The 19,727-nt window shown below is 39.4% G+C and overlaps 3 non-coding genes across 3 annotated transcripts; 2 read left to right on the top strand and 1 right to left on the bottom strand.

Annotated features, from left to right (window-relative positions):
- Positions 1-1,314: 1,314 nt before the first annotated feature.
- trnaf-gaa (transfer RNA phenylalanine (anticodon GAA)) lies at positions 1,315-1,387 on the bottom strand. The gene has a single exon. It is a non-coding gene; the product is annotated as a tRNA-Phe (tRNA).
- Positions 1,388-6,509: 5,122 nt separating this feature from the next.
- trnat-agu (transfer RNA threonine (anticodon AGU)) lies at positions 6,510-6,584 on the top strand. Its single transcript has one exon. It is a non-coding gene; the product is annotated as a tRNA-Thr (tRNA).
- Positions 6,585-9,555: 2,971 nt separating this feature from the next.
- Positions 9,556-9,628, top strand: trnat-ugu (transfer RNA threonine (anticodon UGU)). The gene has a single exon. It is a non-coding gene; the product is annotated as a tRNA-Thr (tRNA).
- The last annotated feature ends 10,099 nt before the right edge of the window (positions 9,629-19,727 follow it).

Raw genomic sequence — 19,727 nt, 5'->3', positions numbered from 1 at the left:
TAAAATGGAACATTGTGCAAATTACTGTACATGCAAAGAATAATGTAAAGTGGCAGAACATTGACGTGAGGTAGAAATTAAACATGCTGTACATTTCTCTTAGCAGTAGGTCGCTAGTGAAGTCTGCTGAATGAGAGTCTGAGTAATGAACCTTTTAGTGAATCACAATCGAGGCCTTGTTTATCATGGGTCATGTGGTTTTCTGCTCAACGATACAAAGCCTCAAAGCGGGGCTTGATCTGCCCCCTTATTCTTGATATGCGCTTCGAAGTCTCATTTGGCCATCACGATCTTTAAACAGTGATATCAATTAAAACTATGGTCAGGTTAAGGTAGGACAACAAATGCAAGTGTATGTTGATCTTTGTTGAGTTTATTAAATATATAGCTCAGGAACTGGCAAGGCAAGTCTAAAAAGCCCATTATCTCATCTCATCTCATTATCTCTAGCCGCTTTATCCTTCTACAGGGTCGCAGGCAAGCTGGAGCCTATCCCAGCTGACTATGGGTGAAAGGCGGGGTACACCCTGGACAAGTCACCAGGTCATCACAGGGCTGACACATAGACACAGACAACCATTCACACTCACATTCACACCTACGGTCAATTTAGAGTCACCAGTTAACCTAACCTGCATGTCTTTGGACTGTGGGGGAAACCGGAGCACCCAGAGGAAACCCACACGGACACGGGGAGAACATGCAAACTCCGCACAGAAAGGCCCTCGCCGGCCCCGGGGCTCGGACCCAGGACCTTCTTGCTGTGAGGCGACAGCGCTAACCACTACACCACCGTGCCGCCACATAACTAAATGAGGCTGCAATTTTTTACAGTGTACGGTTATTCTGCAGTGCCAAATACATTACTGTTTCTGAAATGTGATCAGGAAATTTTACTGGATCACAGCAGATATATATTGGGGCATGTGCCCCAGTAAAATGGGTCTGGCGATGCCGATGGACAACTAATAAATTCAAACAACAGGTTAAACGCAAGCTTGACCCTTCCTGTGCGGTGAGCTCTTTGGGATGGTGCTTCTGACTTTTGTTTCCAGATCGTAGGAACTGCTCCGCGTACCAGACATCAATCAAATCCTTCTATGTGAATCTGCCTCGCAAATTTATCTTTTGCAAAGACACCAAACTGTCCTGTCAGCTTGAAGTTACCTCTCTTTGTTGGTACAAATCAAACCCATTCATTCTGCAAGTGTCCTGCTGACTTTGGACTACAGTGCATCAAAGTTCTGCTTTTTTCATCAGCTACACACCCCTTAGGTGTTAAAGACTTAGATGAACACACACCACACTCCTCAGTGCCAAAACCCAAGATTGAACCAGGGACCTTTAGATCTTCAGTCTAACGCTCTCCCTACTGAGCTATTTCGGCAAGAGCACGCCACCATCTGAGCAGTCATGTCACCGATATAAACATGAGTAGTTGCTAAATCCAATCGGTAAGGTCACATGGTGTTCCTTTTGAACCAAAATCTAAAGAAATATAAAGTGTTTAAAATAATAGATAGTATCATCTGGAAGCATTACATATGTAATGTGGTAATTGATTAATGAAACTCTTTTATGTTGTTGGCAATTTGTTTTATTCCAAGCATGTTTTTAATTAAATGAACAAATGTTCACATGAAAGAATGAGCAAATAATAAGCTAAATAATGAGGTAAATGTGTTCTCTGTGCTCGATCATTTCACTGTTACCCCCCAATCATGCAGTCTTGATTATTTCACTGTTATCCACAGTATCAAGTGGGTAATGATCTCCCTTATAAGTGGACACACGCACAGAGAGAGAGAGAGAGAGGTTTTGATCTGTGTGTAGTGTATAAAATAGATTGTGAAATAAAAAACTGAATAAAGAATAGGGAGATTTTGATTATATGATCAAAATCTTTGTCTCTCTCTCACACACACACACACAATGTTAGATGTGCAGGAGAGATGGCATGAGGTCGTTGCAGTGCAGGTCGAGGACAAAGCTGCGCACTGGTGTCGGCTCTACTCTCCCGTTTGCTGCCCTGTGTTTGGTCTGTTTGGGGTCCTGGGGGCGGTGATGTGACCCATCGGGGGTTGCTGTGTCTGTATCGGGCCCCTGCCTGCTTCGCCGGTGGCTGGTGGGATGATGGGGTTTTTGCACTATCTTTTACTGTTCTTTTGTATAGCGATTGTTGTGTAGGTATTGTGTAGGTTTTGTCATTGCTCTTTTCTTTCTATTGTCCCTGTTGTTCTAATTTTTGTATCCCCTTGTTTCTTATGCGGTCTGTTATTCCTGTGGGAATTTTTTTTAAACTTTTTTGTATGTCACATAGTTCTCTGTGTGTTCCATATGTGTTTTTTTTTTTTTAAGTTTTGGTGTCTCCAGTATTGTTCTGCAGTGTAGAAAATGGTAATAGAAAAAAATGATAGAAATCACTGATACTGTATGAATCACATAATGATTTAATTTGCACTTTTGAAAATCTTCCTATTCATTTGGTTCATTGCACATCTTGTGTTCATTGTTTGTGCACTGTTGTATTTGTTTTGTTGTACTGTACAGCTTTTGTGTTGGTAGAATAAAAAAAACAGATTGTGTAAAAAAAAAACTGAAAAAAGAATATAAACCCCAAATATCCAAACTCGCTTTTAACAGAAGTCATCAAGGAATCACTGAACATTTTTGTGAAACAGTATTTTTTCATTGAAAAACTGTCATTAAACATAAGAAGTACATTAAAAGGATGACTTAAAATCCAACAATCAAGACAATGATGGAATCAGTTTTCATGCTCTCATTATGTTAAAGAAGAGTATTGCTTATGGATCCTCTCAGAAATGAAAGTTCGTATGAACAGAACTGGTAACCGGTGCCAATGTTTGGCTGTTACCAATGTTGCTGAAAGATTTTCTCCCATTGTTTAGTCTTTGTTTGCAGAAATATTTTTACAAGCCTTGAGACATATTGAAGCATTTAAGAATAATTCACAAATAAACAGTTTATTATAAAAAGAGGAAACACTGAAAGTAGATTGCACACAAGCATGACAATTTTCTCATTTTTAAGTAAATATATAAAAGGTATAAGATTATGTGTAATAGTTGTACTGTGTATCCAGCAGGCTAATATATATCAGAAATTCTCAATATTGACTTCATTTCACTAAAACACACCTCACTGTGTAAAATCACTGTGGATTACAAAAAGCTAACACACAAATATTATTGTAAAATTCAGACTCTGCAGGATCTTGACTTTAGAAAGTGGGATGTATATGAATTTATTGAAAACTTGTTTAGTGCTTTTAGCAAGGATATCGCAACTCACAGCAACTCTTTACAACCATGGTGAGCAGAAAAGGAGCTCAGCAATCAACAGCAGAAGATTACACTGGGTTCCACTCCTGCAGCCAAGAACAGGAATCTTCAAATCAAGAACAAGTTCCGATTACACTGGCAGGCAAGTGTATATTTTTATTGACCTCTCAAACCATCCATTTATTTATTTTTAACTGATTATATCATTGATATTATATCATCTGGAATTGTGTAACCTTAGCAGTTGATCAGCCTTCAGAATAATATAACTGTGTGAAAGTTTTTGTACAGTGCAGTTGGATTTCCTGTCACTGTGGGCTGCAGAGCACAGTAGTATAGTGCAGAGTCTGATACAGCAGCAGAGGAGATGAGCAGATACACTTTTTTATTCTTTTCATCAACTTCAGCGGAGAGACGTGGTGGGATTGAGTCACTTTTATGTCCTCTTTGGGATATAAAAAGAAGGAACTCCAGTTTAGATTTTGTCTGTACCAGTGCAGGTAGTTTCCTGTACCACTTGATTTGTAGCTGCAGGACAGAGTAACATCACTGCCTTCATCTATAACTGTATGTGTGAAAAGTGGCTTTATTGAAGCTGCCATGGAGTCACCTGTCATAGAGAAGAGAACATGCACATTCTCATTTTTCTTCCCACCACACAGACAAATAAATCACTAATTCAACACTTAATATTTCTGCAGTGACAAAAAAAAGTCAAAGTTAACTCACCGAGTGAAAGCCACAGACACATGAATATAACAGTGAACATGATGAATGGTCTCAGCTGAGTGAAAGTATTCTTTCTGTACTATGATATGTTCACATCATAAAGGTTCATGAAGCTCCAGCCCACAGCACCACATGACAGTGTCACCATTGTTACTGACAGATTGTTGATTCTTACTGAAGCATCCTGGCTTTACATTCAGCCTCACATGGGGAACCTGTCTTCAACCCTGACTGTCAGCAGAATTCATATAATTATGAAAAATCAGTTTTTCTAATCTGCAAAAATATAATCTAATCAATATATTATAAAATGTTTAAATTCCCTGTTATATTTGTTTTATAAGTGGTTTTGCTACATTAGGAGATTTAGCCTGATCTGAAATTGCTGTAAATAAGTATAAATCATGACAAATAATTTAGTATGACAAGTTATTATTATTATTACAATGTGATTGACTTATTGATTTTGTAAAAATGAAGCCTGTTATTTCACTGAGGAACAAACCAGCTGCATTCTCTTTGTAATATTATGAAAGATGCCACCAAGCCATTAGCCCTTAAGAGGTGTGATGCATTTTGTGTGTGAAGTTTGCTGGATCGAGTGAAGGTTGCACAGAGAGAGAGAAAGAAACTGGGTGTTTTATTTATTTGTGTTTCTTATTTCCTCCTTCAATCCTCATTGGGGCCTTTGACAGACCTGAAGGGAGAAAGATTCCGTCTCAGGTTCTGATCTAAAAATATTGGGACCTGAGAGGAGTGGTGCTTGTGAGTTCTTGCTGCTGAGGAAGGAGAAGTTTCTTCAAAACATGTTACACTTAAGTCTCTATCATCGAGCCTTTGACACCAACAAAAATACTTCAATTAAAGCTCTAAAGGATTCTTATAATGCTGTAAATATTTGTATGTTCCTGGTTACATAGCACTAGAAAACTCGGGACAAGAACTCCATGAGATGTACATGGAAAAAGCATGAGGTTGAGAAAATTACGTTAAAAAAGAAGACAGAGTCATCTATATCCCTCACCCTATATACCAACTATATACCAAGTTTCAAGATATTATTTGTCACATTTTTCAAGTTCTGCTGCAGGAAACCAACCCTACCTCTTTACACTGATCTCAGCAGCCCATGGCATAAGCCCACCGGACCTTTGGTCCAGGTGAGCTAAAAATTAAAATTTCTCACATTTCTTTGTCTTAAAAGGCACATATACATTACTTAATCAACACATAAAGAAAAGAAAGAAAGCACAACTTTATTCATCATACACTTGTGAAATTTCCTCTCTGCATTTAACCCATCTGAAGCAGTGAACCCACACACGCACATACCTAGAGCAGTGGGCAGCCATGCTAACAGCACCCGGGGAGCAGTTGGGAGTTAGGTGCCTCGCTCAAGGCCATCCCATATTAACCTAATCGCATGTCTTTGAACTGTGGGGGAAACCAGAGCACCCAGACACAGGGAGAGCATGCAAACTCCATACACAAAGGCCCCCTCTGGCTGCAAACCCAGAACCTTCTTGGTGTGAGGCAACCATGTTAACCACTTACACCACCATGCCACCCAAAATTAGGTAGCTTTTTTTTTTTCTTGCCGTGACCCGAATTCAAACCAGGGTTACTGCGGCCACAACGCAGAGTACGAACCACTATACGATCATGGCGAACTACTCAGAGATAGGCATAGACTAACTTTCAAGACCATACCACTCATAGTTTTCAAGTTCTGCTCTGGAAACAAAACCTCAGACTAATCTGAGAGACTTGGTCTGAAATTGTTTCCATGGAAACATGAAAAATTTAAATTTCTCAAATTTCTTAGTATGAAAAGGCACATCTACATCACCTTGTTAATATGTATACCAAGTTTCAAATCCGTATCATGAATAGTTTTGGATATATGCTCCGGAAACAAACATTGCTCTTAGAAACTAAGTCAAAATCTATTTTTTATGTAAAAATTTGAAAAATACTTGAGAAAGTAGCCAAAATGTACAGTCCATTGACACACTGCATTATTTAAAATGTGTGTCCTTTTTTTGTGAGGCAAATAGTAATTATGCTTATAAAATAAATTCATTGAAAGATGTGTAAAGTACTTTTATATAACAATAAATTGCTTAACAATTGTTGTAATAATAATTATAATTGTTAATTAATACTTAATTAAAATTATAATTATTATTACAACAATTGTGAAGCAATTTATTGTTATATAAAAGTACTTTACACATTTTTCAATGAATTTATTTTATAATCATGATTTATTTCTTTAATATACATGTATTTATCAAAAGTGAGGTGATGTTGGGTGCGGGAGGTTTTTGCATGACCCAATAAAAATAACTTCAAAAAAGTAATATATGAGTAAAAGTTCACCAAATGCAACATCAGGAAAGTAGAAATTTTGAAAAACTTTCACAGTCAAGGTTCTGCTGTGGCCCCAAACTTGAGCAGCTGTGAAAGAGTTAAGGCTCCATAGCTCAGTGGTGTGAGAGCACTGGTCTAGTAAACCAGGGGTTGTGAGTTCAATTCTCACTGGGGCCTACAAGGAATGCTTTGAAGGTGGAATGATGATCTAGGTAAAAGGGGAGATATTGAGAACACTGACACCAGAAAGTGCTTTTATGATTTCTCATCACCTGAAGACCACTTTCTGCTGGTCAGAAGGGCCTCATATGGACAGTTTGGAGGATCTGAAGTTGTCTTTGGTGTGTAATTTCTACAAAGCACTTTGCCCTCAAGTCTCCATCAATGCCCATTGTCAGGTGGTATTTGTTTATATTTGGAGGCTACTTTGCAAAATTTACCAAGTCTTGTTTTTGGTAATAATATACAAGTTCAGATATGAATTCATAAATCTGGGCTTGTTGTAATGTTTGTAGGCTGCTGTTTCATAGTTAATTATGCAGGGGAACTTTGTGCATAAAAAGAGCCCTGAAACCACATATAGGAAATTGGTATAAAAGTATTACATCATTAATATGCAATTATTATATCCATAATAGGTGTTATTTATGGCACGCAACCTTTTTACTCAGGTCAAAAGCAGGGTTCATACATTAGATACCCATTTAACCCTAAAAGGACCTAAACTACCGAGTGGGATCAGTTAGAACCTCAGAGGTGGTGTGCTGCTCAGTCTATTCAACTGACATAACTTTCTGCTTTTCGGAGTTTGTTACTCTATAGATTCTTTATCTAAAAGTATGTTTGTTTCAAGATTGATGAAAAAAAGTGTTTAACAAGGTGACTGATTTTCTGTTGGGGTCCCATAACTGTGAGATTTGTTGCAAAAAATATTTCAGCAAGTTAGTCGCGTCTTTGTGTGTCTATCTTTGCCTGTCTGTATGTTTGCATGCTTGTCTCAGATGTCTGCCATAATTAAGAATATAACTATTTCTTACAAATTGTAGATAACTAGTGAACCTGTTAGTTATAGAGTTACTGAAATGTCTGCTGTCTGATGCTTATCTGTCCATGCACTCTCCATACAGAACAACAGACAGTCCAGCAGATACAGAGGAAACTGACATTGTCTAGTTGTGAAAGTGACATTGTTTACTTTTGAAAATAGTCCAGTGGCTGTTCTGGTCATAATATGTGTTACCAATAACTGCTTTTATCTTCGTGTTTTGTGTTTGAATCCTTAGGCAGAGTGTTACTTCTTGATGTAGTTTGGACATAAAAAAAATAAAAAATAAAAACTGCGAGCAGCTTAGTAATAAATGTATCACAGAAATTTCTAAAATGAGAGATTGTGAGCTGAGTTCTGGAATGTAGATAAGCTATAAATATTCTCAAGTTCTGTACCAATAGTGTAAAATATTTCTGGTTTTTTTATGTTCTCTATGTACTTAAATGTCTCATTTTAAACTTAACTTGATAATATCATGTAAATATATGATTTCTATTCATATAAAGTTAGTAAATGGGTAATTTAAAAAAAATACAGATGTTATAATGGACTTAAGTGATACGGATATATGGTTGTTGTTTTTTTTTTACATTTTTACATGCGATATTTAGCATTTCCTTTTTTGGTGAAAATGGTGATTGCTGACATTACAACAAGTAAAAATAATGTTTGGGATGTAAATAAAGGGTTAATACTGAGAAACCAGACTTGGCAAATTTTGCAAAGTAGGTTACATATGCTCCCTGACTATAAAGTTTCTTCAAAGAATGTTGCACTCAAGTCTCTATCAGTGAGCCTTTGACATCATAAACAAAAGACTTCAATTAAAACTCTAAAGGATTCTTATCATGCTGCAAATATTTGTAAGTTCCTGGTTACACAATTCCAACTTTTAGCACTAGGAAACTCGGGACAAGAACTCTATGAGATGTACACGGAAAAAGCATGAGGTTAAGAAAATTACAAGTTAAAAACGACATGAAGACAGTCATCTACAGTATACCCCTCACCCTATATACCAAGTTTCAAGATATTGTCACATTTTTCAAGTTCTGCTGCAGGAAACCAACCCTACCTCTTTACACTGACCTCAGCAGCCCATGGCATAAACCCACCAGACCTTTGGTCCAGGTGAGCTAAAAATTTAAATTTCTCACATTTCTTAGAATCAAAAGGCACATATACATGATCTTGTTAACATACATACCAAGTTTCAAATCCGTATCATGAATAGTTTTGGATATATGCTCTGGAAACGAACATTGTTCTTAGGAACTAATTCAAAATCTATTTTTTTATGTAAAAATTTGAAAATTAATAGCAAAACGCAGCAGTTCACATGTTGCTTGATACGTATACAAAGTTTCATGAAAATATCTTCAGTAGTTTTAAAGATATGGCCTGGAAATGAAAACATGACCAGATGGAGCCCGTTTCTATATCCCCCGCCAAACTTCGTTTGGGCGGAGGATAAAAAAAAGGACCAAAAATACTGTGGGTGGTAAAAGAAAGCAACAGGACTTGCTTGAAGATTCTTGAAGACGTTTCACCTCTCATCCGAAAGGCTTCTAAGACAGAAGAAGTATTCGGATGAGAGGTGAAACGTCTTCAAGAATCTTCAAGCAAGTCCAGTTGCTCTCTTTTACCACCCACAGTTTACTATGACCTGGATGACTGAGAATCTTCACAGACATGCAACCAAAAATACTGTTTGGATTTTTTTTGGTTGGAGTTCTCATCACCTGAAAACCATTGGCTGCTGCTGAGGATGACCCCACATGAAGAGCCTGAAGATCAGGAGGTCACTCATGGCGCTTATGGTTCGTCTCTTGAGGGCTTGGCCTGTCCAGTGTTTTTGTTAGCTCAGATGAGAAAGTAGCCAGAATGTACAGTCCACAGCCCACTCTACGATTGACACGCCACATTATTTAAAATGTGTGTCTTTTTTTGTGAGACAAATAGTAAACAGAAGCTAACTGCAGCTAAGAACTAAAGTTGTGAGTGATGTGACACCAATTTCTGTGGGCTGTTTTGAGGATCGCTGCAGGGGCTTCAAGGTTCTGCTGTCACCCCAAGCTTCAGCAGCTGTGAAAGAGTTAAGGCTCCATAGCTCAGTGGTGAGAGCACTGGTCTTGTAAACCAGGGGTCGTGAGTTCAATCCTCACTGGGGCCTGTAAGGCAGGGCTGCCAACTTTTCAAAATTCCTTGGAGTGAAATTTTTTTTGGGGGGGTCGACGGCAAAATTTTTCCACACACCATGCAGTAAGTGGGAATTTTGTATTCAGTTTGATATTCACTTGTCCCCCTGCATTCTGGTGTTTTGTTTGTGGGTCGTCCAGCTGGAGATGGACAATGGGGGGGGGGTTTGAGATTTTGGATTTAGTAGATGTTCCTGCATTCTGGTGGATTTTTGGAGTGGCCTGCTGTGCCATACATACATTCTTACACACCCTGACTTGCCAGGCCTTCAGCTTGTGGCCAACAAAAGCACCAAGTTTTGGCTTAAAAGCCCCCACACTTGAAAACTACAGATGACCGCCAATGTTCCTGTAGCCCTATAGACCTGTGTTTCAGATTTAAAGGCAAGTTCATGTTTGAAAATATTTCATCAGCTAAGCCTAAATACCTTCTGAATTGAAACTAAATGTTAAGTTTTTAATAACTGTTGCAAAAAATAAGATTGTCCCTCACTGACTATTCATTATGCATTTAAGGGCTTTCCCCACCACTAGGTTCAGCAGAAGATTGGCATGGGGAAAAATATCAACAGCAAAAGAACAAATAAAATGCTTAAACAGTAAGCAAAATGTGCAAGAAACATTAAAATGATTGAGTTTGAACAGTCAGAGAACTACACGGTGGTGTAGTGGTTAGCGCTGTCGCCTCACAGCAAGAAGGTCCTGGGTTCGAGCCCCGGGGCCGGTGAGGGCCTTTCTGTGTGGAGTTTGCATGTTCTCCCCGTGTCCGCGTGGGTTTCCTCCGGGTGCTCCGGTTTCCCCCACAGTCCAAAGACATGCGGGTTAGGTTAACTGGTGACTCTAAATTGACCGTAGGTGTGAATGTGAGTGTGAATGGTTGTCTGTGTCTATGTGTCAGCCCTGTGATGACCTGGCGACTTGTCCAGGGTGTACCCCGCCTTTCACCCGTAGTCAGCTGGGATAGGCTCCAGCTTGCCTGCGACCCTGTAGAAGGATAAAGCGGCTAGAGATAATGAGATGAGATGAGTTTGAACAGTATTGAAACACAAAAAGCTGAACCTTGGCCATAGGTGGGAATGTGCACACAAAGTTGGGCTTAAAAATTTTGGTCATACTTAAATAAGCTATATTAATATATTTCTTATTAATTTATTTCTTATCTATGTTTCTTATTAGTAATAGAGCATTCGTCAGGGCCTGTTATCTGACAAATATTCTCTACCTGTCTTGCCCTCTTTGAAACCCTGTCTCCTCAGTATATTGTTCTCTGTCTTTTTTTTAATTATTCACAAGTTCAAGTTCTTTGATATTACAGGTGACCATGCTTTATTTACTTTAACTGAGCAATTACATACATCATAAATAATTAAAAATAAATACCCTGTAAATAAACAATAGGTATGGTGGCTAATGGCTCTTCTTGCATTTGTAATATTATCTCTTACTTGCTTTATTTTACAACATTTCCAGTACAGCTTCAAATAAAGTCATAAAGTATGATAACACACAGTAAACAAACTAAAAATGCACCTTAATAAACGTGTGCTAAGGAGGTGCTCTCCCGTACTGCTTGTTGGGGAAGATAGAGGCTGTGGCATGGCAGTAGGCCTATAATGATTTAGCATGCCTAGTACACAGCTCTCAATATGGCATTAAATATTTTCACAACACTTATAGGCTAAAACAATTAAGAAACTTTATATAAGTTCATAATTACGCCAGTAACACCACACATTGGCGTGCATACAGTATGTACAAACCTGTCTGAGACACCCGTCTTCAACTCGGATACCTTCTTCTCTCTCCTCTTCCTCTAAATTGATGGTAGGCAATTATCCAACTTCCGGCGAGTGCAGCATCATTAGATGCGCCACCTACCATAGGGGAGTGTGTACAGAAGGGAACACCTCTTTGCCTGTTTAGCCATGCGTAAGGCGTAATTGATCGATCACAAGTGGTTGGCGCGATGCAATGGGTAGCCTAGACCAGATAGATAAAATAGATTTTTTTCTAGCGTGAGTAATCGGAGGTATGGTGTGTGAGCGTGTGAAGACAATCAAATGTGTGTGTCTCATGCTAATTGCGTGAGAGTTGGCAGCCCAGCATTAACATGACTGGGTATAAAAAGAGCATCTTGGAGTGGCAGCGGCTCTCAGAAGTAAAGATGGGAAGAGGATCACCAATCCCCCTAATTTTGCGCCGACAAATAGTGGAGCAATACCAGAAAGGAGTTCAACAGTGTAAAATTGCAAAGAGTTTGAACATATCATCATCTACAGTGCATAATATCATCAAAAGATTCAGAGAATCTTTTGACTCAGACTCTCAGAGAATCCAGAGAACATTATCTGTGAACACAATTCACCGTGCCATCCGCCGTTGCCAGCTAAAACTCTATAGTTCAAAGAAGAAGCCGTATCTAAACATGATCCAGAAGCGCAGACGTCTTCTCTGGGCCAAGGCTCATTTAAAATGGACTGTGGCAAAGTGGAAAACTGTTCTGTGGTCAGATGAATCAAAATTTGAAGTTCTTTATGGAAATCAGGGACAGCGTGTCATTCGGACTAAAGAGGAGAAGGACGACCCAAGTTATCAGAGCTCAGTTCAGAAGCCTGCATCTCTGATGGTATGGGGTTGCATTAGTGTATGTGGCATGGGCAGCTTACACATCTGGAAAGACACCATCAATGCTGAAAGGTATATCCAGGTTCTAGAGCAACATATGCTCCCATCCAGACGACGTCTCTTTCAGGGAAGACCTTGCATTTTCCAACATGACAATGCCAAACCACATACTGCATCAATTACAGTATCATGGCTGCGTAGAAGAAGGGTCCGGGTACTGAACTGGCCAGCCTGCAGTCCAGATCTTTCACCCATAGAAAACATTTGGCGCATCATAAAACGGAAGAGATGACAAAAAAGACCTAATACAGTTGAGCAACTAGAATCCTACATTAGACAAGAATGGGTTAACATTCCTATCCCTAAACTTGAGCAACTTGCCTCCTCAGTCCCCAGACGTTTACAGACTGTTGTAAAGAGAAAAGGGGATGTCTCACAGTGGTAAACATGGCCTTGTCCCAACTTTTTTGAGATGTGTTGTTGTCATGAAATTTAAAATCACCTAATTTTTGTCTTTAAATGATACATTTTCTCAGTTTAAACATTTGATACGTCATCTATGAATATCTTCTGAATAAAATATGGAATTTTGAAACTTCCACATCATTGCATTCCGTTTTTATTTACAATTTGTACTTTGTCCCAACTTTTTTGGAATCGGGGTTGTACCTCTGCAGATGGACATCAGGAAATTCTTCATCCAAAACAGAGGCAGGGAGAGAAGCAGTAAGGAGAGATGTGGATAAGGTGGAGGGAGGTAAGATGATCTAGCTGTATGTTAATATTATCATCATTGATCTATGCTCGGTCAGCTGGCAACAGTGATGCTAGTTGTTGATGCTGTATGCATTTGATTTACGGCTGTCAACCTTCAGTAAGTTCACTGCATTGTCAAAAGTAGTTAGTTAGTTCTAATCTACAGAATCCCGTAGCACTCAAAAGTCAGTGCATACTAGCATTTATATAAGCTAAAAAACTATGCAGTCTTGCCAGGGTGAAAATCAATAACTACCATAAACCTTTGATATGGGGGGGCTGTGACCCAATAGAGCTTTATGTCTAGCAATGCCCCGGGTCTGTATTCATCTTCTAAAAATTAAAAGTGGAGCATAACTTGGTTCCATGGTGTAACGGTTAGCACTCTGGCCTTTGAATCCAGTCATCCGAGTCCAATTCTTGGTGGAACCTTTAAAAGCTTTTGCCCACTTTGAATGATGGACAAAGAAATAACTTTTGTTAAAGATGAAAATGGGTCATGGCTGTGAATTTTGGTCCATGCAGTTAAAGAAATGTGTGCATTGGGTGCAACATGGTGGCTCGGGGAGCATTAGAACAGAGCTCTGATGGTGGCATGGTCGGGCTTGTTCTACGAACGTGGTCATCAGATAAAATGGGATTCACCTTGCTCCTGGACCAAGCGTCTGATTTTTGCCTCATACGTTACTGATTTTCAGGTAAAGCAGCTCAGTTGGGAGAGCATCGGAACGCTATATGGACGAAATCTCACCAAAGCTGCAAAGTCACATAATTCACTGTCACAATATTCATGCAGCTTGTGACCAATAAATACTGTTAAAACCTGACTGTAAGAATGAAGTGAAAATGGCAAATAACATGAGAAAATATTCCTGTTTCAACAGCTGTCCTAAACAGAAAGGAAGGATAGCCTTTGTGTTGGTATTTAAATAAACAGATAGAAAGGAAGGAAGAACTATACAAAAGAAAAAGATAAACTGAAATAATGTCTGTAAAAATAATTATAGTAGTAAAAGAGCTGTTCATAAAATGACCAGAGACTGAAATGGAAAAGAAAAGGGGAGCGCTATAAAGATATGTAAGGAATGGGGGTAAAGTGAGAAAATAAGAGGAGGTAATGGGGATGGGGGTCAGGAGAAACTTGTCTTGGGGCCAGTTTGATCGGATATGACGGTTTAACACACAAACCAAATCCACGCGATGTGAGGGGTAAGATGGTGGCCAGATGGCTTCACTCTGACGAGCCTATGAGCTCTCGGTCCGGGAGAGAAGATGTAAAGCCGCCCACACACAACACTGAATGGGCTACTGAGCAACACAGAGCGATCAGGATGCTCTCTCTCTCTCTCTCTCTCTCAGGGAGCTGATGTCACCTGGTCACATGACCTGGGTTTTCCCCTAAAGTTTAGGGGAAAACCCAGGTCACATGATTCAGACAGTTTCATTAGTTCAATTAGTTTAAAAGAAGACAGTTTAATTAGTTTAAATGAAAACAGTTTAATTAGTTATGTTTCAAAATCTGCAGCTATATAAGAGCCACACATCCACACAGAGCTTCAGAGCGACACAAACCTTCACAGCGAGTAACAGCGAGTTTCCAGCGATTATCAGCAATTCATCAGCGGCTATCAGCGGTTTAATCTTCTCCTTCGTAGTAAGTCACCTTGTACTAACTGAGTGATTTGTATTTTTTTAAGTTTTAATAGTCTACTAACACGACACACACTAATCGCATGACTGTCTATTCTCATTCCTTCTTCTTTACCTTCATACTGATCAGGGCTGGGTTTCCCAAAAGCCTCTTAACGCTAAGACATTCTTCACTCGGCAGTGTGTCTGACTGGTAATTACTAACACTGGCCACTAGGCGGTGTGTCTGACTGGTAATTACTAACACTGGCCACTAGGCGGTGTGTCTGACTGGTAATTACTAACACTGGCCACTAGGCGGTGTGTTTGCCAGTTACTGTAATCTTCCAGTAAATGTTCCAGCTTATGGTGAGCTGGGATAGACTCCAGCTTGCCTGCGACCCTGTAGAACAGGATAAAGCGGCCACAGATAATGGATGGCTGGATAGACACCTGCTTTGAAATTTCCTGTGAAAGAAAATAACAGATTCACAAATGCAGTAATATTTTATTTATATATGCATACAGGACTGTGCAAAAGTCTTAGGCACCCTATTTTTTTCATACAAACTTTTGTTATATATTTTTATTTTATGATTTCTACATTATCGAGTGAGTACAAAAACATTTTAGAGTCCCAAACATTCATTTTCCAGCACAAAATTAAATGTTACAGAAAAAAAAACCCAAAATATTTGAACAGCATATTACATAAGAGCACTTTTCAGATTAAAAAAGAAAACGTTATGAAGGCTGCTGGGTTTTGGTGCAAAATGAAGAAGTGAGTGTGACAAAGTGTCCAGAAGAACTGTGGCTGGTTCTGTAAGATGCTCAGTAAAACCTACAGCTCACTTCCTTATAAAACTGCACTCATTGTACCTCAGACTACTATTTTTTTTAAGCAAAGGGTCATCTCACACCAAATATTGACTTTATTTCATATATATATATATATATATGTATATGAATGAATGAATTATAGTGAAGTGTATAAATTACACCTATTCTTTGCCACTTGGCCACCCAGCTGTCTTCAGGACTCATCATTGCAATGACACTGTAAGGAAAACACACAGAACGCAGCCTTATTTATTCAAAAATAAATAAATAAATTGGTTAATTCGTTGGTTACTTAGTTTAGTTAATAAATAAAAATGATTTATTAGAGGGAAAAAATCCAAAGGAATGCTGCATACCCATCAATAAAGGAGCTTGTGCATCATAAACCATCTCCCGGTTCCCCTTCATTTGCAGTAAGACTCAGTTATCACAGCCATCGTACTCGAACTGGTCAATAGTCTGGCGAAGCAGAGAGAGAAAGTGTAACCATATCATGTTTCACTCCTCTGCCCTTTAACTCACGACAAAAAGATGTCAAACTTGCACATGCATTCTCAATACAATCATTTACCTCAAAGACTTCATGATTTGTAACTTATTCTATATTCATATACAGTACCAGTCAAAAGTTTGGACACCTCATTCAGTAGTTTTTCTTTATTTTTATTCATTAAAACACACTTCATGTCTTAAGAGAAACGACATTCATCATTACTTTTACTTAGCTGAGCAGTTCTTGACATAATATGCATTACTACAGTTGTGGAGCAGGGCTGTTTACTGTATTTTTATTATTTGCCTGTTAATTGAAAAGCATTCCAGGTGACGACCTCATGAAGCTGGTTAAGATAATGCCAATAGTGTGCAAAGCGTCAAGGTAAACGGTGGCTACTCTGAAGAATCTAAAATATGAAACATTTTGGGGTTTTTTTTTATTTGTTTTTTACACTCTGTTTACTACATAATTCCATCTATGTTCCATATATTATTTGATAGTTTCCATCTCTTCAGTATTATATCTGTGAAGATACTCAGTCGTCCAGGTACATAGTAATCTGTGGTTGGTAGAAGAGAGCAACTGGACTTGCTTGAAAAGTCTTGAAGACGTTTCGCCTCTTGTCCGAAAGGCATCATCAGTTCTGTCTGTCTAATAGGGAGTATCAAGTATTTATCCTCTCATGGATCATAATAGAATCCAAATCAGAATGCTGATGGCTGCATTGAAGGTGGCTGATAGATGTCATAGACCCCACCTCTGTTCAGTGATGGTCGTTCCAGGCTGACAAAATTGAACGATCCTCTCTGGCTAAGATGTCTGCCAGTTTTCTGGAAGTCCTCTCATACTCCCGCACTAGTCGAAGGGAACTCATCCCAAAGTGTGTAGAAACATATCTGTGAAGATACTCAGTCGTCCAGGTACATAGTAATCTGTGGTTGGTAGAAGAGAGCAACTGGACTTGCTTGAAAAGTCTTGAAGACGTTTCGCCTCTCGTCCGAAAGGCATCATCAGTTCTGTCTGTCTAATAGGGAGTATCAAGTATTTATCCTCTCATGGATCATGATCTCATGGATCTCAAGTCCAGTTGCTCTCTTCTACCAACCACAGATTACTATGTACCTGGACGACTGAGTATCTTCACAGATATGTTTCTACACACTTTGGGATGAGTTCCCTTCGACTAGTGCGGGAGTATGAGAGGACTTCCAGAAAACTGGCAGACATCTTAGCCAGAGAGGATCGTTCAATTTTGTCAGCCTGGAACGACCATCACTGAACAGAGGTGGGGTCTATGACATCTATCAGCCACCTTCAATGCAGCCATCAGCATTCTGATTTGGATTCTATTATGATCCATGAGAGGATAAATACTTGATACTCCCTATTAGACAGACAGAACTGATGATGCCTTTCGGACAAGAGGCGAAACGTCTTCAAGACTTTTCAAGCAAGTCCAGTTGCTCTCTTCTACCAACCACAGATCATCTCTTCAGTATTGTTCTACAATGTAGAAAATAGTCAGATATTTTACAGAGAGATCAGTGGGCCGGATGAAGTTGCATGCGCTTGTTACTCTGATTGGACAAGTCCACGCGCGCGCTCATTGAATATTCATATTTTTCCACAGCGCGTGCTAGAGAAGAAAATGCGCATGCTTGTCTCCTTTTGAATGTGAACACGCGAGACTGGCGCGTGAGTAACGGTTCCCGCATAGTTTTAACGGTTCTGAGAAGAGGGGAGAACAGAGAACCTCCAAAAGGAACCAAAATAACAGGTGTACGTTTCCAGATATCAGACAATAAGCCACACATGATCGTGTAATTCAAACTGACTTTGGGTCTGTTTTTGTTTGATTATTTTAAAACAAAACAAACAAAAAACAACAACAAAAAGGAGGCTGGTCAAGTCTCCACTGTCAGAAATAGTGTTACAGTAAGAGTCCATTTCTGTTCCCCAAGGTACAATCTACACTAATGTACCCTTAGGGCTCATTATTGGCCCTCAAGGTAACTATGGGTACTTCTTAGGATCAGAAAGGTCCATGTGCATTCCCAGGAAGTATATAAATGGGACAAATAAGCACATTAGAGGGTACTGTCCCAATGACCATGCATACGATGGACATATGGACTACTACTGCACTTTATTTTCTGAGAGTGTGACATGTTGTCGTCCCCCCCGCCTTGCTAACTAGTCAACACTAAAGAGCTACTGTTATAATCAAGTTAGTTTACAAATGTCTATATAAATCAATAACTCCAGTTCACTAACCCTGAGCTCCTGTCCGTTTTCACCAGGTGCTTGCAAATTCTTCAGCTGGTCTGGAAGTCAAAGAAACATGCTTCACCGTCCCGATCAACCCCAACCATTTCCCCAGCAAGTTGTGGCATTTGGTGAACAATCCTCAAATTTGCTCAATCTGCTGGGACTCCACTGGGGAACAAATACTCATCTATCAGGAACCCTTTGAAAAAGAAGTGTTAGGTTCTCCTAATGAGCAGACGAGAGCGTACTTCAAAACCACTTCCATTATCAGTTTCTTTCGCCAGCTGAACCTGTATGGTTTCAGAAAAGTGCACCCAGATGACAGCTCAGAGAAGCAGCAACTCGGCAAAGCTTTCGCCTTGGCCCAGCGGCATCACTTTCACAACGAGTACTTCAGACGGGCAAACCCAGAGCTTCTGGTCAAACTAAAGCGACTCACGCCTGGCAACAAGGCCAAGATTGCTGCTGGGATAAAGGTGACCAGCAAGTCAACAAAGTGTTTCTGTTATCAGATGGTGAATTGACCCAAGGAAAACTCTGCTACGATGAAAAACGGTTGGTAGTTTAAAATACGTATTTATTCATCTACATCGTTTCAGTATAATTGCCAAATGTGTGGTCTTGCACCTTGAATGAATCATCTGGTGTGTGCATTCTTACGATTAAAATACAAAAAAAAATTGATTAAATCTGTCTGTGGCCCACATTTTTAAACTTGGCTAAGATTTGAAAATCCTCGAATGTGCACGAGACATAAAATAACAGATAAGAGTGGACTAAATTCCTTGAAAGGGGCATGAATGCTTCACGATTAACATTATGCCAACAAATATTGCAAATCAAGAGGGATCACCTTCCACATGTAAGTATTCTAGTTGAAAACATATTTTTGGGTTATTTATGGGGTTTTTTTAATGATATTTATGGTAGTTTGGGTGTGGAGATTTTCATATGGTACACCGATAAAGGGCTAGCTACAGTACCAATAAAAAGTTTGGACACACCTAAAACTACTATTTCACTAATCGGAGCATACCCTTGAAAAAAAGTGAGTCATCTACAGGAATTTGTAGAGACAATATACAGAATAAGAAAAGGAAAGTCATCTTGCTTGTACAGTGCCAGCTAGCTAAGTTTTTGGTCTCTAGCAATCATCTGAATTTTTAGTACTTTTTATTCATTAATATCTGCCCTGTCTCTGTGTTTAGATTCAGTCTTGGTTGAGGAAACTCTTCACAACCATCATGGTGATGGCTCACAGAATGTGACGGATTGTGACAGGACATCCGAACCCTCCCAAGCATCTGTAATGGGCCATGGCAATCCAGGCTCTGGGTTCCACCACTTCCCGATGAACTCGCAGTGTTCGCACCAATCCAGCTGCAGGCACATCCATGAGGGCTCACCAAGCTCAATGCCTGCTGGGACATTCGTACCTCATCACTTCCATTACGGATTTT

Source organism: Neoarius graeffei, chromosome 1 (genome assembly GCF_027579695.1).
Source record: "Neoarius graeffei isolate fNeoGra1 chromosome 1, fNeoGra1.pri, whole genome shotgun sequence".
Lineage (NCBI taxonomy): Eukaryota > Metazoa > Chordata > Actinopteri > Siluriformes > Ariidae > Neoarius > Neoarius graeffei.
The sequence above is the reverse complement of the archived record's forward strand: the minus strand, read 5'-3'. Positions and strand labels throughout refer to the sequence as shown.